The sequence below is a fragment of the Lepidochelys olivacea genome (genome assembly GCF_965140295.1).
Source record: "Lepidochelys olivacea isolate rLepOli2 genome assembly, chromosome: 2".
NCBI classification, from domain to species: domain Eukaryota; kingdom Metazoa; phylum Chordata; order Testudines; family Cheloniidae; genus Lepidochelys; species Lepidochelys olivacea.
The window spans coordinates 248,571,506-248,588,910 of NC_140412.1; the positions used below are offsets into that span (position 1 = coordinate 248,571,506).

General features: G+C 39.8%; 1 protein-coding gene and 1 pseudogene across 7 annotated transcripts in view; both read left to right on the forward strand.

Moving 5' to 3' along the window:
- DIP2C (disco interacting protein 2 homolog C) overlaps positions 1 to 17,405 on the forward strand; it is a 485,782-nt gene that overhangs the window by 217,719 nt on the left and 250,658 nt on the right. The gene's annotated exons all lie outside the window — the stretch shown is intronic.
- LOC311515658 (small ribosomal subunit protein uS8 pseudogene) lies at positions 10,304 to 13,261 on the forward strand (annotated as a pseudogene). Its single transcript has 2 exons — positions 10,304 to 10,508; positions 12,848 to 13,261. The product of its transcript is annotated as a small ribosomal subunit protein uS8 pseudogene (transcript).

Genomic DNA, 17,405 nt, shown 5'->3' on the forward strand with positions numbered 1-17,405 from the left:
ATAATGGAACTTGGGCTCTGACCAACCCCCCTAGCAGAGTCCTATGATCTGAGACCGGAGTGCTTGCTGACCTGAGACAGACTGATTTGTATGTGAACAGAAAGGTGGCTTGGGCTGAAACCTGAGTCAGAGTCTGGGCTTAGTGTGAAGTGTAGACATAATCTAAATGGGTTAAGGGCACTCAGCACCTTGCATCATCATTTCCTAAACTGGACAAAAGAGAGCAAGGAACGACAAATTAAAGTGGCGGGGAGATAGGAAAAATAAGAATTGTAGAATACAAGAGCTAGAGAGATGCTTTTGGTACTTAAATATTTTGTTGAGCTTTTTAAATTTAAAAAAAAAGTGCTTTTTTAACATTAGCTAATGTTTCTCTGTGTTTCTCTATGACCCGTCCATGGACTGGCACTGGTCCCTGAGATCTCCCTGACACAGTTTAGGAAGGCATCAAGCTGGTCCCTGGTTTCAAAAAGAAACACTGATCGAATGTATTCCTGAATCTTTAGGGGAGACAATATGTGGATGCTCTCACAGAACTCTCAGCTGGGCTCATGGCAGCTCATTTTGTATGCACATCTCACGGTTCCTCTTCTAATAAACTTACTTTCACAGTAATTTCCTCAGATAATGTTCTACATTTGAGACCATATTCTATGCTTCTTTTCCAGCCTGGAATTGGAAAACTGCTCTAAAGAGGTAACTAGGGATTCCCCTGAAGTACAGAGCATATGTGCTCACCCCGTTATTGACCAACTGAAAGATTTTTAGTGGATCGCTGCCACTGACATCATTTCGAGCATTTCTTAATTGAGTAAATTGACTGCTTGCTGTAGTTGAGCATTTAGTCCTTGGACTCAAGTCATGGTTCATCTGTTACTGTAGATCATGTTTGCAAAACTTAAAAATAACTCAGACCCTGATTATAGTGGGTTTTGGTTTTTTTTATGCAAAAGCAAGCTAGCATTCAGCATCAGAAATGTCCAGTTTTTCTTGAGAATCTTTCTTCACAAAGAACCTAAATCAACTTTATAATTTAGTCATGAAAATAAGGTTATGACTTTTGAAATCCACAAGCTGTAATTTATTAGCATTTTGGATAGATTTTAATCCATGTTAATTACCGTGTTACTACTTTGGCTTGGGCTGATTTTATGTTCTTTCAGGACCCAGTATGTAGCATGGAATACTGCTTAATGTCTTATGTTCATAAAGAGACATATGTGTACTTGGAGTTGTTTCAGAGAATCACTTTTAAATTTGAATTTTATAAATATGTTTATTGAAGTCTGTGTAGCATGTGTGTGTATGACACACGTGCATGAAGACACGAAAAGTTCCTTTGTAACTCCACAATTTAAGTGCATTATGCCATTGTGGGTACTCTTTTTCCTCAGTTTCCCAGAATGCTATCCCTTTTTCATGGATAGAAATTGTTTACTTTTTTTCTTTGAAAGAATAAAGACCAAGAACATGACTCTGATCAGTCATGAGGTGAATAGCTGTATGGCACTTTGATTAAATCCAGTTTAATTTAAAATGCATGGAACAATGTTTTTAAATGAAGTGTTTTGGACACAACCTACATGTTGACGTCTTTTCAAGGCAGTTCCGTCCTGTACCATATTATTAGTCATTTTAAAGGTAATTAGGCTGGCTGTGATCAGAACCAAAAAGATAATTGATAATGCACTGGGGAAATGAGATGACCAACCCCAAAGTACTAAGGGAAGGCTGTGAAGTGTCACAGAGTCTATACTTATCTAGTGAACAGTCTTGGGGATATACAAGCAACCTCTGTTTAAGCTTTAGGTTAGGAAGTCTGTCTGTATCTCCCGCAACATCCCTAAGAAGCGAACAAACCTTCTTTCATTCTTTTTTTCAATGAGTCTTCATCCATTTTCAGTATATATTGAAATATACTTTAAAATATTTTGACTATCTGCTATTGTTGTGGTCAACAGTGTGTTTAGTGAATTTTTATGATCCAGATATCACTGATTGTAGTAGGCTGTACCGGTAAAATATAGCATGAAATTCTGTTCCTGCTGAGGTTAATGGGAGTTTGGCCACTGACTTCAGTGTGGCCAGGGATTCATCTGTATAATTGAAAACATATTCTGTAGATAGAATTAAATACTTCCCAATATTTTATGCTGTATTTAGCTGAGTTACTATGTAAAGTTTCACTAAATTGCAAATTGTTGACTGATGATTCAGATACGGACATGAGTCCTGGTTATGAGTCATGTTGGAAGGACGTAACAAGTGGGGTACCACAAGGATCAGTTCTGGGTCCGGTTCTGTTCAATATCTTCATATTGATATAGATAATGTTATAGAGTATACATTTATAAAGTTTGTGGATGATACCAAGCTGGGAGGGGTTGCAAGTGTTGGAGGATAGGATTAAAATTCAAAATGATCTGGACAAACTTGGAGAAATGGTCTGAAGTAAATAGGATGAAAGTCAATAAGGACAAATGCAAAATACTCCATTTAGGAAGGCACAATCAGTTGCACACATACAAAATGGGAAATGGCTGCCCAGGAAGGAGTACTGCAGAAAGGGATCTGGGGGTCATAGTGGACCACAAGCTAAATACGAGTCAACAGTGTAATGCTGTTGCAAAAAAAGTGAACATCATTCTGGGATGTCTTAGCAGGAGTGTTGTAAGCAAAACACGAGAAGTAATTCTTCCGCTCTACTCTGCGCTGATTAGGCTCAACTGGAGTATTGTGTCCAGTTCTGGGTGCCATATTCAGGAAGGATGTGGACTAATTGGAGAAAATCCAGAGAAGAGCAACAAAAATTATTAAAGATCTAGGAAACATGACCTATGAGGGAAGATTGAAAAAATTGACTTTGTTTGGTTTGGAAAAGGAAGACTGAGGGAGGACATGATAACAGTTTTCAAGAACCTAAAAGGTTGTTACAAGGAGGAGGGAGACAAATTGTTCCTCTTAACCTGTGAGGATAGGATGAGAAGCAATGGGCTTAAACTGTAGCAAGGGAGGTTTAGGTTGGACATTAGGAAAAACTTGCTAACCGTCAGGGAGGTTAAGTACTGGAATAAATAGCCTAAGAAGGTTGTGGAATCTCCATCATTGGGGATTTTAAAGAGCAGGTTAGACAAACACCTGTCAGGGATGGTCTAGATAATTAGTCCTGCCATCAGTGCAGGGCCCTGGACTGACTAGATGATCTCTTGAGGTCCCTTCCAGTCCTATAATTCTATGTTGGAGGAAGAAGTCAGGGCTTGTGCTTGTCCACACCGCTCAGGTCGGTGTAACTTACATCGCTCAGACATCAAATCTATCAAATCCATTCACTAGAGAAGAAGTGGAAAAGGCCATAAAACTCACCAAACCTGGAAGGCTGCAGGCTCAGACACATCTTCCCAGAATTTCTGAAAAACCTATGTCAGCATGGCCATGACTGGCTGACGTGCTTCTTTACCAGCATGCATGCTCTGACCAAACATCAAAGGGATGGCAACAGGCAAAGGTCACACCATCCTAAAACCAGGGAAACGGAAGATCTGAAAAACTACCAGCTGATACAGTTACTATGTGTAACGGCTGGATTTTAAACCCCTCCCACCCAAAAAGCTAGTGCTTTTTTTGTATCAGAGTTACCAGCCACTGTATTTTTTTCACCTGATCTTTTCGCTTCCTTCTCTTCTACAGTATCTCCTCCCCAGAGTCAATCACCTACTCCCACTTCATTTGTGTGGTTCTGTGTTCTGTAACTTCCTTTTTCCCCTTGGGCATCTGCCTTCTCTTCTATCTCTTCATTATTCTTTCTTTCCATCTGACATCCTCTTATCCTTTTGGCTGTTCCCAGCTGAATATCCACAAGTTCATTTTAAGCTGCAGAAATTCTGTGTTTTTGAGTGTGGGGCCTAGCATCCTCCATCTATGTGCAGACTATTTTCCTGCAGGCATGGCCCCTGTGATTAGCCTCTGAAATACCCCTTGAGTTATATATGGAACTCCCTGTGCACCAAGCAGAGAAGAAACCTTTTACTTTCCACTTTTCTTTTTGACAAACAGCTTGGGCTCAATTTTTTAGTATCAAAAGAAACTACACTGCAAAAAAGAAAAGAAAAAAAAGAAAAAATATGGCAAGCAACCCACAGCCCAAGTAGATAACTGAAAAACTCTAACATTTGTAAAAACAGTGGCAAACTAAGATGTGAACTGATCATCATGATCGAAGTCCAAATGCAAGATAATGCACATTAAACGTATTGCAGTACGATGTATTGAAGTGAACTGGACAAGGAAAGTGATTAATATATGGAATTGTACAAATCTCCTTCCATTATTGAGTGTATTGTTGTTCATGCAAAATATACAACTACAATTGTGAGGTAGTGTAACCAAGACTTTGACCACAAAATCATTTTTCCTTAGCTGTTCCTGTAAGCTCAGAACAGCAGACACAATTACTTGCAAAATCAAGGTGATAGATTTTTCCTTGCAGGCAGAGTCTTCTAGATAATGAAACTGTAACATAAGGTGTTTCAGTTTTATTTACAACACTTCTGTGTTAATGTGTTTTAATATGCCACTACAAGCCGTCAAGAACACTATCCCCGATACTGTCACGGCTAACCTGGTAGCTGAACTTTGTGACTTTGTCCTTCAAAGATGGACTACAAGCCGTCAAGAACACTATCCCCGATACTGTCACGGCTAACCTGGTAGCTGAACTTTGTGACTTTGTCCTTACCCATAACTACTTCACATTTGGGGACAATGTATACCTTCAGATCAGCAGCACTGCTATGGGTACCCGCATGGCCCCACAGTATGCCAACATTTTTATGGCTGATTTAGAACAACGCTTCCTCAGCTCTCGTCCCCTAAAGCCCCTACTCTACTTGCGCTATATTGATGAAATCTTCATCATCTGGACCCATGGAAAAGAAGCCCTTGAGGAATTCCACCATGATTTCAACAATTTCCATCCCACCACCAACCTCAGCCTGGTCCAGTCCACACAAGAGATCCACTTCCTGGACACTACAGTGCTAATAAACAATGGTCACATAAACACCACCCTATACCGGAAACCTACTGACCGCTATTCCTACCTGCATGCCTCCAGCTTTCACCCTGACCACACCACACGATCCATCGTCTACAGCCAAGCTCTGCGATACAACCGCATTAGCTCCAACCCCTCAGACAGAGACAAACACCTACAAGATCTCTGTCAAGCTTTCTTACAACTACAATACCCACCTGCAGAAGTAAAGAAACAGATTGATAGAGCCAGAAGAGTTCCCAGAAGTTACCTACTACAGGACAGGCCTAACAAAGAAAATAACAGAACGCCGCTAGCCGTCACCTTCAGCCCCCAACTAAAACCCCTCCAACGCATTATTAAGGATCTACAACCTATCCTAAAGGATGACCCAACACTCTCACAAGTCTTGGGAGACAGGCCAGTCCTTGCCTACAGACAGCCCCGCAACCTGAAGCAAATACTCACCAACAACCACATACCACACAACAGAACCACTAACCCAGGAACCTATCCTTGCAACAAAGCCCGTTGCCAACTGTGCCCACATATCTATTCAGGGGACACCATCACAGGGCCTAATAACATCAGCCACACTATCAGAGGCTCGTTCACCTGCACATCCACCAATGTGATATATGCCATCATGTGCCAGCAATGCCCCTCTGCCATATACATTGGTCAAACTGGATAGTCTCTGCGTAAAAGAATAAATGGACACAAATCAGATGTCAAGAATTATAACGTTCATAAACCAGTCGGAGAACACTTCAATCTCTCTGGTCACGCAATCACAGACATGAAGGTCGCTATCTTAAAACAAAAAAACTTCAAATCCAGACTCCAGCGAGAAACTGCTGAATTGGAATTCATTTGCAAATTGGATACTATTAATTTAGGCTTAAATAGAGACTGGGAGTGGCTAAGTCATTATGCAAGGTAGCCTGTCTCCTCTTGTTTTTTCCTACCCCCCCCCCCAGATGTTCTGGTTTAACTTGGATTTAAACTTGAAGAGTGGTCAGTTTGGATGAGCTATTACCAGCAGGAGAGTGAGTTTGTGCGTGTATGGGGGTGGGGGGGATGTGAGAAAACCTGGATTTGTGCAGGAAATAGCCCAACTTGATTGTCATGCACATTGTGTGGAGAGTTGTCACTTTGGATGGGCTATCACCAGCAGGAGAGTGAATTTGTGTGGGGGGGTGGAGGGTGAGAAAACCTGGATTTGTGCTGGAAATGGCCCACCTGATGATCACTTTAGATAAGCTATTACCAGCAGGACAGTGGGGTGGGAGTAGGTATTGTTTCATATTCTCTGTGTATATATAAAGCCTGCTGCAGTTTCCACGATATGCATCTGAGGAAGTGAGCTGTAGCTCACGAAAGCTTATGCTCTAATAAATTGGTTAGTCTCTAAGGTTCCACAAGTACTCCTTTTCTTTTTGCAAGATTCTTCAGTTCAAGTTCTTATGCTTTTAAAAAAGAGTAATAGAATGTGTATTTTTAATTAATTAATTAAATAAATATAAAAACTACATTTGAACTGAGGATTTCCAGGAAAATATACTTTTTGTGATCACTTGCTCCAAGTTTCCCTTCTGTTCTGATATTCTCTGTTAGTTCCTTTCTGTTGGTATAGCTAAGAAGTTTGGACCATCCTCTTGTTGGAATTTCCACATCTTATATCAAAAAGCTGCCTTCTATGTAATATAGCAATCTCTTTGATGTGATTTGGGCTGTGATGTGTGTAGTCTAACAGATATGAGTAGCTAAACTCTCCTGTGAGAACAAGAGGCTGTGAGTGTGAATAATTGCTGGAATATTTGGTTCTTGTTCTCCTCCCGTGAAAGCAGCCTGTACCAGGTGGGATACTCACCAGCAAAAAATCACCTCCTCTGTTTTAAAATACAAATATATAAAATGGTGGAAAAACCTGTATCTTGTATTATTTGAGAAATAATATGAGATCATGTAATTGAAGGCTATATTGTGAAACATACTTAGGAGCAGAGTTAAGGTTACACTGACAACTTCAGCCCTGCTCTTTAACTTTAGCTGAGTAGCCCTTGGCATAAGTCAAAGAGGGCTGCAAAAGACCTGGGACAGCTAAGCATCAGGCTTGCACAGATAAGAGCGACCAAAGGAAGTTTTGTTTTATGCTGGCAGTGACCGGCTCAGGGAGTGCTAGGGCAGCCTGGGATTGCTGGGCATAGGGATGCTCAGGTCACACCACTTACCCCTTATGCCAATGCACAGGGTGGCATAAGAGGCACAACCCAAGGATGACTAAACTGAAGCAGTTCAAAAGGAAGAGAAAATTGGGACATTTAGCTTTGTCATTTCCGATCTTTTGAATGCTTAACAAATTTGTCCTAACTTATGTCTGATTCTCCTCTTATTTACACCAGAGGAAGGGCTTGTCTACACTTGAAATTCTACAATAGCATAGATGTAGTGTTGCAGCTGTGCCACTGTAGCGCTTTGTGCAGACACTATCTACACCCACCGGTTGGGGGGGGGATCTCCTGTCAGAGTAGGTAATTCCCCTAAATGGCCCACCTTGCTTATCACCACAAAAGGTTCTCCCCCTCCCCCGCTCTTCTGCTGGTAATAGCTCACCTTACCCGATCACTGTCGTTACAGTGTGTATGGTAACACCCATTGTTTCATGTTCTCTGTATATATAAATCTCCCCACTGTATCTTCCACTGAATGCATCCGATGAAGTGAGCTGTAGCTCACGAAAGCTTATGCTCAAATAAATTTGTTAGTCTCTAAGGTGCCACAAGTCCTCCTTTTCTTTTTGTAGAATTCTTCTGTCGACCTAACATGGTCTACACCAGGAGTTAGGTTCGCTACACTACGTCTCTCAGGGGTGTGGCTTTTTCACACCTGTGAGTAATGTAGCTGGGTCGACCTAACTTTTTAGTGTAGACACAGACCTAAATCAGAAGTAACCCCTTGGAGGTAAAGGGAATTTCACCAATGTACAACTGGTGTAAGTGAGACTAAAACCAGACCTGTAGACTTTATAGATGGAAAGCATTTAAAAAAACCCTGTACTAATAAAGCAATTTTTTTTTTAAATTTCTGAATACCCTTTATATTTTTAGCAAAAGTTAAATTGTGTCTAACTCTGTTAGTCATTACTGGATTTTACCTGGTAGAGAATGGATATGGATTCTGACTTCATGACCTTTGTAGGACTAGTGCAAATGGCCACTGACTTCAGATAATTTGACATAATTTAACTTGTTAGTGCATGTCAATCAGTCAAAAGAAAAGGACATCTTTCTACCAGTGATAAATTAGTTTCTGGTATTAATTTACTGTTAATTACATGGAAGATGATGAATGGCATTTCAGGTAGCCATGTAAAAAAACTAGCTTCATAATGTATTCCTATATTCCAGTGGTCACCATTATAAAGTTAACCCTTACCAACAGATGTGCTGATATTTCCTATGGCTAGATAGTTATTTTGTAAATATAGAAAATGTATTGGTAAATGTCTGTTTCCTCTTCCCACTCTCCCGTTCCTCCCTGCCCCCTGCCGCCCCAGTGCTTTTTCTATCAGGGTTGGAAGTGATCAGTATGTACCCAGGTTCCAGTAGGATTGTTGGGGGGGCTGTACATTCCTTAGACATCTGGCCACGCCCTCTTGCATTCAAGGAATGATGCTGGGCATGCTTAGCAAGGCCCAGCACTCGGGCAATATACTGACTCACCACCCAGCCCATTATTCCTGGGATGCTGGGTCACTATATTGCCTGGATTCTGCATGCATATCCTGAGAGGCTGAGGAGAAAGAGGCCATCCCATGCTACAGAATGGAAGTTTTACTTAAAAGTTTGTAAACGGCTGGGATTGATTTTTATGTGTGTTTTTTTTGTTTTGTGTAATCTCTGATCAGAGGTTATTCCTCTTCCCTTATACACAATGGTTTACATTCATGTTCTTTTTGGGAAAGTATAATTTTCTGCATGTTGTCAAATAATTGGTCTCATGGCATTTCAGTGAAAAGTACCTGCAACATCTTGGTTAAAACATTTCATGCATATAAAAAAAAATCCCATGAAGGTCTTGTCTGCCAAAGATTGTACTGCGACATGATTGAGTTTGCATGATCTGTCTTGTTTGTAGAATGAAGACATTTTGCATTGATGTCTTAGCCTTTACAGTTGAGAGGTCTACATATGGCCCATTAATTTTCCATCAGTACAATGTTAGTAGGTCCCTGGAGTTCTCTTTATTGATGGTAGATGTTTACAGTTGTCTGTGCAGGATGAAATAATGCCTGACTTTATTATGTTTCAGTTGACTATTTCCTTCACCACTACCTCTCTTTAGATGTTGCTTGTAGCTTTCTTTTAATACTGTTAATTTAATGCTCAGACCTGTCTATATTTATGATGTATTTACAAACAAAATATACATAGTGTAACTTGTGATACATTTTCTCAGAAGAAAAATATAAAATGAAAACAAACAAAAGCCCCCTCTGACTTCAAGTTACATAAATGAACATATGTAGTGGAGTGGGGATAAATAGTTTTTGAAGTCTGATTGATAGTTATGTGCACATACCAACAATGGAACAAAACCCCCTAAAGTGATAAGCTCCATTACATCCTTTTGCACACTCATGTGTCGTTAAATTGCCACGCATTACACTTTTTTCCCAATTTTCATAGGCTTTGTTTATAATTCTAATTCCCTACAAGTGAATATTAAAAAAGATCCTGCATTAAGTCTAAACGGTCTGCTTTATAAACTAATTGGATTGCTTAATTTTTACCTTTTCTATGGCATTTTGCATAGTTACATGATTAAGAATTAGCTGCTCACTAGGAGATAAACTGCTAATTGCATCCAGTAAACCTATTTAATGAAATGTTCTTGTCTAATTCATGAAGTTAAGAGACTGATTTGGTAAGTGAGATGGGTAGCTATAGCTGAGTATATGTGCAGTTTGGTATTACATTTTTTAACCTTCAGGTAATTCTTGTAGGAATAAACTGTATTGCTGGAGTACAGCAAACGACTTATGTTTGCCTTGCTAACATATCCAGATTTTATTCTCAACCCTGCAGTTTGGGAGACAATAGGAGGAAGCAAGGAGCAATAATGGTTATGCACATGATTTTGCAAAGGGTCTACTTAAAGAGGAGATGGCCTGCTCCCAAAACAATTTGTGCAGAGTTGGGGAGGACAAAATACATGAGTCATCCCAAACAGGATTTGGGAACGAGATGTACTGCATAATCTGTCACCATGGATGGGGATGGGTGGGCTTTTGAGGAAGACAAAAAAGGATTTTATTGGCAAATTATCAAAATAGAAAAATCACACTGCTGCTCCGTATTGTACCTGGCTGCAGCATCCCCCAAGGAACTCTTGCAACAGCCAGGGACTGAGGACATTTTGGCCACACCCCCCATTCCGTCAGCCACACCTGTGACTCTGTGGTCTGCAAATGGTGAGATAGAGCAGCTATTCGAGCTCTGTGCCGTTGGAGGAGTCCTCCACTCAAGAGGACTCTTGAGTTGGTCACTGCAGGCTTTAAATCTGCTTTGTGTTTCCAGAACAGTACAAAGCAAACTTAAACGGGCTGCAGGGTTTGGCTCCAATGTATTTCATCTAAACACTGTATTAAAAAATGCTTTATAAATTTACCAGTGCATTGCTGTGGCCACCTTTACAGTGTAACAAAGGTGCTGTTTAACAGCAGAGGTTAACACTACGCAATAGTTCAGGACCAGAATTGAAGAATGATCCATCTGACTGAAAATCAGGCCATAAAAGGGTAAAGTACTGCAAATGATACAAGGAGAAATCTTGGCCGTAGTGAAGTCAAGATATACTAGCATTGGAAAGGGTTCAGAAAAGGGCAACTAAAATGATTAGGGGTTTGGAACGGATCCCATATGAGGAGAGATTAAAGAGGCTGGGACTTTTCAGCTTGGAAAAAGGGAGACTAAGGGGGGATATGATAGAGGTCTATAAAATCATGAGTGATGTGAAGAAAGTGGGTAAGGAAAAGTTATTTACTTGTTCCCATAATATAAGAACTAGGGGCCACCAAATGAAATTAATGGGTAGCAGGTTTAAAACAAATAAAAGGAAGTTTTTCTTCACTCAGCACACAGTCAACCTGTGGAACTCCTTGCCTGAGGAGGTTGTGAAGGCTAGGACTATAACCGGGTTTAAAAGAGAACTGGATAAATTCATGGAGGTTAAGTCCATTAATGGCTATTAGCCAGCATGGGTAAGGAATGGTGTCCCTAGCCTCTGTCTGTCAGAGGGTGGAGATGGGTGGCAGGAGAGAGATCACTGTTAGGTTCACTCCCTCTGGGGCACCTGGCATTGGCCACTGTTGGTAGACAGGATACTGGGCCTTTGGACCTTTGGTCTGACCCAGTATGGCCATTTTTATGTTTTATGTCACTGAGAGTTTTGCTGTTGATTTAGATAGGGCCAGAATTTCACTCATAATATTTTTATTTGACAGTTCACATTTGGTTCACTGCCACACTTTTATTCCAGTATAGAATGTTTATTAATTTCATACTTGTTAATCCCTGATGCACGTATTACTTTAAACATTTATGGATGTTCTTTGAGTTTTTATGGATCATCTTCACTAGAGAGTAAGGCTGTTGTATGTTTGATGAACCAATTTAAAAGATAATGTGCTATCACTCACAAGCAATGCTTGTCTTCTGAATAAAACTTTAGAGAAAGAAGAAGTCCACTTCACTGGTAGCTGATATATCGGTGTCTCTGTTTTGACTGTTTTCTAAGGTATTTCCCTTCATTGAACGTTTTAATTTGGGTGGTTCCATTTCAGCTAATTTTTGATAATGTACATTGTAGAAACAATCACTTTAAATGAATTACCACAGATAAATATTAATGAACATAGATTTATTTCCATTTTTCTGTTTAATCAGTATTTTAGTGCTTTTAATTTTCTTCTTCTTCTTCTTCTTCTTCCCTGTTTACTGCCATTCATTTCCCACTTGGGCATATTTAATGACTTTCTATTTCTGCAAAGAGGCATAAAAACAAACAGTGTGGATTGCCTGTAGGATGTCAGAAACCCCATAGAGGGGATTAACACTACAAACTTAAAAGTTCAAACTCTTCCATTTGCTACTGGTGTGAAATCGCCTTCTCTTCTGTAGTGTTTCCATATTCCATTAACTGTAGCTCTCAAATGTGAAGGCAACAAAAACAGGAGTGTTTGCCACTTTGATTCTTTATATTGGGATTGGCAAAACTCTGAACAAGTAGAATAGCACCTAAATTATCACCTTCATCCCAGCTATAGAGGAGGGTGATCCTTTTTGAATGACTTTGCTGTGCAGACGTACATTAAGTATTCTTTGCTTTGAGGCCCTAAAACAAAAGTATGCCCTTTTTTATCCTTGGGTTACATATTCAAAAACTGCTAAACAAAAACTGCATAGAATAGGTTAATTCCAAATCTGCTTCACGAAGCCAAATTAACTGCTTTGTTTTCCGTGATCTTAACTAGAGTAGCAGAATGTCTTCACTGTTAAATCAGATTAAATAATTAGCTTATCCTGATACCTAGGTTTGTCTCAAAATCATTGATCTGACTGAATATGCCTTCCACTGGAGAAATTCAGATATTTGATTGTAGATTGATTTTCTGTCTCTCCTATAATAGATTCATTTGGAAGGTAAATATTAATGTCAAATTGGCAAATTGTGGGAAGCAAATTGGCACATTAAGATGTATTGTCCATGGAAGCTAGAGGAAAAGGCAACTCTTGAAATTGTCACTTTAAGTTGTGGCCGATCCCCTTAAGAGCATCAACAATGCAGAGAAACATGGAACACGTCAAGTTCTCGTTCGACCATGCTCTAAAGTAATTGTCCGGTTTTTAACTGTGAAGCATGGTTACAATGGTGAATTTGAGATCATTGACGATCACAGAGCTGGGAAAATTATTGTTAATCTCACAGGCAGACTGAACAAGTGTGGTGTGATCAGTCCCAGATTTGATGTTCAGTTGAAGGACCTGGAAAAGTGGCAGAGCAACCTTTTGCCTTCATGTCAGTTTGGGTACATAGTGCTGACACCTTCCGCTGGCATCATGGACCATGAGGAAGCAAGGCAAAAACACACAGGAGGCAAAATCCTGGGATTCTTTTTCCAACACTTGTAAAACAGGCATACTAATAACTTGTTCAAATGGAAAAAAAAAATGTACTAGACAGTCAGAGGTAAAAACTGTGTTTGAAAAAGTACCAGTGTACCTTCTATCCATCAACAGCCCAGCATGGTGTTTGGAGGCATTGCACATTTGGAAGAGCAGAACTATTTGCAAAAGCTACAAAACAAAAATAAAATTCCCTCTGAGATGTGGACTCTGAAGTCTTCAGCACTTACTGATTTTCCTTTTGTCCTAGATAAAATATCCATGTTTCCAACCTCAGACTGAAAGGGATAATAACGTGATTCTCTTAAAATGATGATCTGGATGCCATATTTGGACTTCAGTTACACTGACACATAACCAGAGTATGTGAAGAGATTTCTGATGCTCTCTCATTGTACACTGATGCTACTGTGCTCACAATCTACCTGAATGAGTGTTAACTCAATAAAGAGGGTAGATAGAATTACATTGCTACTTTCTCTTATAAATAATCTAATCAGGTGATTAATTGGAGAGAGATTTTAAATGCTGCCCTATGCCACTTGCCAATCACATTGGAGGAAGCTGCTCTTTAAAGAAATTCCATGTATTAGGGCCATTTTCTAATCTATTTTTGAAATATGATAAAGTATTAAAGGCATTATTATACTGTTATATGTCTTCTTTCAAGGCTACAGGGCTTTCAGATGACGAAGTGAAATGGCAAAAAACAAAATCCAGTAGTTGTGGAAAATTAAACACCTTGTATGGTTTAATGAAACATTATAATTTCAATTGACAATATTTCTGTTCCCACTTCTAGGGGTCATAATGTTTACTATACCAGCACCTGGCTTTTCCCTGCAGCTCTACGCATTTGGTGAGCTTTATACCAGATCATTCTTTTTTTTTTCCTGAGCATATACAGGCCTTTTTGTTATTGCCAGATTTTTCGAATGCTCTCCTTATTGTTGCTGGACTCCGGTGTAAATAGAAGCAGCTTGCTTTTTGCCAGTTTTGTCTCCATCTTCACAAATAATTAACTCTTATTGCCCCAGGCCAGCAGAGGGAAAACAGGCATGCACTGATTAAAAAGGAAGATGGCGGGATTGGCCTAACAACATCTAAAAGCAAATGTCTGGGTGGTAGCACCTAGGACATTCCTGCAAGTACTTCTCTCTCCTATATATATGTGACCTCCCATCTCAGCAAATGAAACTGAGACACTTAAGAGCCACATGGGCAATCATGGAGTCACAGAAATTTGTAAGCCACCCACCTCTTGTACTGAGAGTATGGGCCATATCCCACAACAAAACCTCCATCGGCCCTAATGACTGGCTGTCCTCAAATCAGTGAGGAAAAATGAATTCCATTACTATCTCAACTGTATCAGGACTGAAGGCTGCAAACCACATCTTTCTTTCTTTCTTTCTTTCTTTCTTTCTTTCTTTCTTTCTTTCTTTCTTTCTTTCTTTCTTTCTTTCTTTCTTTCTTTCTTCTTAATGCCTATTGTGACTGGGGTCCTTGGGGGAGCCAGCTGAGGTTACTCAATTAGGGTGAACTGCAAAGAATGGGACAGACAAACTCCAAAACTGGTGGATATTTCAATACTTAGATTTACCAAGCCAGCACAAAACAACTTCTTTTTTACCTCACTGGTTGCTCAGAAGCCAACAACACAGTTCCCTTAAAGTAACCTACCCTCAGGCCTCCACCTAGTTACCCATGTCAAGAATGATGAAGATTACTGATGAAGATCAATATACATACAGACATGAGTTCAGTTCTTGAGGTTCAGATTTCATAGCAGAGATGGTGAGCTTTGTAGTTGCAAAGAGTTCTAAAAGAGTTCTTTTCGAATTTAGCCCATAGGTTATAGTTCAATGTCCAATATCCTGTTAAGGGTGTACCAGCATAACTGGGATCTCAATCTGGTGACTCAAACTTCCCCTGATGAAGCTTAAGCAGGTCTGAGATAAAAAGGATTGTGACCCAAACATCTTTTATACAATTTCAAGCCTCCTTTGACAGGTTGGAGTCCCTCAGGGAACAATAGGCCCTCATTTCTTAAGCATCATCATTAATTATTCACACAGATTAACATAAGGCAATTGCCTGTTTTTCCACCATTCACAGGTGATTTGCTATACACTTCAAAGAGAGATGAATACAGCGATATCCCATGTTTACAATTCATTTAAGTGCTAGGTTTCAGAGTAGCAGCCGTGTTAGTCTGTATTCGCAAAAAGAAAAGGGGTACTTGTGGCACCTTAGAGACTGACAAATTTATTTGAGCTTAAGCTTTTGTGAGCTACAGCTCACTTCATTGGATGCATTCAGTGGATGTTCTTTTGATCTATGAATTAACAGAATACAGTATAGATAGGAACCGTTGATTACATTGTTGACCCCTACCCATATGTATGTAAATACACAAAAACACAAACTTTATCTCCCCATATGTCTTTAAGTGTTGAATCTGAGTAATTTATCATGCAGGATGTTTAACCCTTTCTGGCCATGCATCACACCTATTCACTGGAAAGTGTAACTTCCCTGTGGGGAGAAGGCTTCTGTACAGGTAGCCTGTATGGAAAAAATCCAAATACTCTTTGTGTATGATAGCTATGACTCTGCTGCTCCCCCCTTCTCATAACCAAGGACCCTAGAAGGTGTGGGATGGATGGGAATGATATCAGGGACAAGAAGCAGAGACCCTGCCCTGTGACTTCTCCTATGATCACCATGGCAATACAGTGGAGAATTGGAAGGTTTGCATTCCACTTATCAAGGTAATCACAACCACCAAATAGGAAGCCATGGAGTTCACTGGCCAATAGGAAGGCCATCATTGCTGGTTACATGGCCACCACCACCAATTTGGATGGTTGGAAGCCCGTGGTATCTAATATTTGTTCACCATCACTTCAGACTTGCTATTGGTGCTAATGTTCCCCTTGTTGCTGTTCTGCCACTCTAGCCCTGTTATAAGGTTAGGCCAGTTGTCTGGTGGCAGTTTTCAAACTGTTCACCAGGGTGACTCATATTCTGATTCTCCTTTATTATTCACTCCCATGTTTGTCATGTTTATCTTTCACTTGCCTGAGGGCTTAATGAATTGCACATTGCACAAAAGGGAGAATTGACAATGTAACCCTTTTAGCACTGAGTGTGGAAAACACAATATGGAGTAGAACAGTGTCTCTCAACCTTTCCAGATTACTGTACCCCTTTCAAGAGCCTGATTTGTATTGCGTACCCCCAAGTTTAACCTCACTTAAAAACTACTCGCTTACAAAATCAGACATAAAAATACAAAAGTGTCACAGCACACTATTACTGAAAAATTGCTTACTTTCTCATTGTTACCATGTAATTATAAAATAAATTGATTGGAAGATAAATATTGTACTTACGTTTCAGTGTATAGTATATAGGGCAGTATAAACAAGTCATTGTCTGTATGAAATTTTAGTTTTTACTGACTTCGCTAGTGCTTTTTATGTAGCCTGTTGTAAAACTAGGCAAATATTTAGATGAGTTGATGTACCCCCTGGAAGACCTCTGCTACCCCTGGTTGAGAACCACTGGAGTAGAATAAAGTAGATCAATATGGGAATGACATCAGGGACATTAGAGATGTAAATAAAGATGGTTGCAACTGATGAGGTCAGCCTGGACAGTGAGTAAGATGATCTCTTAGCAGCAGGTGGGAACATAAAAATTCACAAACATTTGTGATGACAACTCCATAGACCCTGATCTAAATCTCATTGAAGTCAGTGAAAGTTTTTCCATTGACTTCAACAGGATTTCAGTCAGGCCCCTTCTGGCTGAGGGATCCAGTTCATTTGTTTGGGATGTTGTTAGCTGATAAATCTTTTCTTTGAATTACTTATCACTTTGTGTACTGTGTGTAGTATTTGGTTAAAAGAATGCTTTTAAGTATGCTTTGCTGGTAGGTTGAAATTGACTCCTATCACCCAAGGTGTGTTACAGGTGGGTGCATAGATTCTGCTGCATGAACTTATTGAGGAAAAGGAGAAAGTTTAACACACAAATTTTAAAGGAAAAAAATGGCTTGGTTTCAAGAAAGGCCAACAAGCAGAGGGTTATTGAGTACATGATGGCTGTAATCAGGAATAACTATGATACTGTCAATAGAAAATGCACATTGGAAAAAAGTGCTTTCAGGGGGTTGG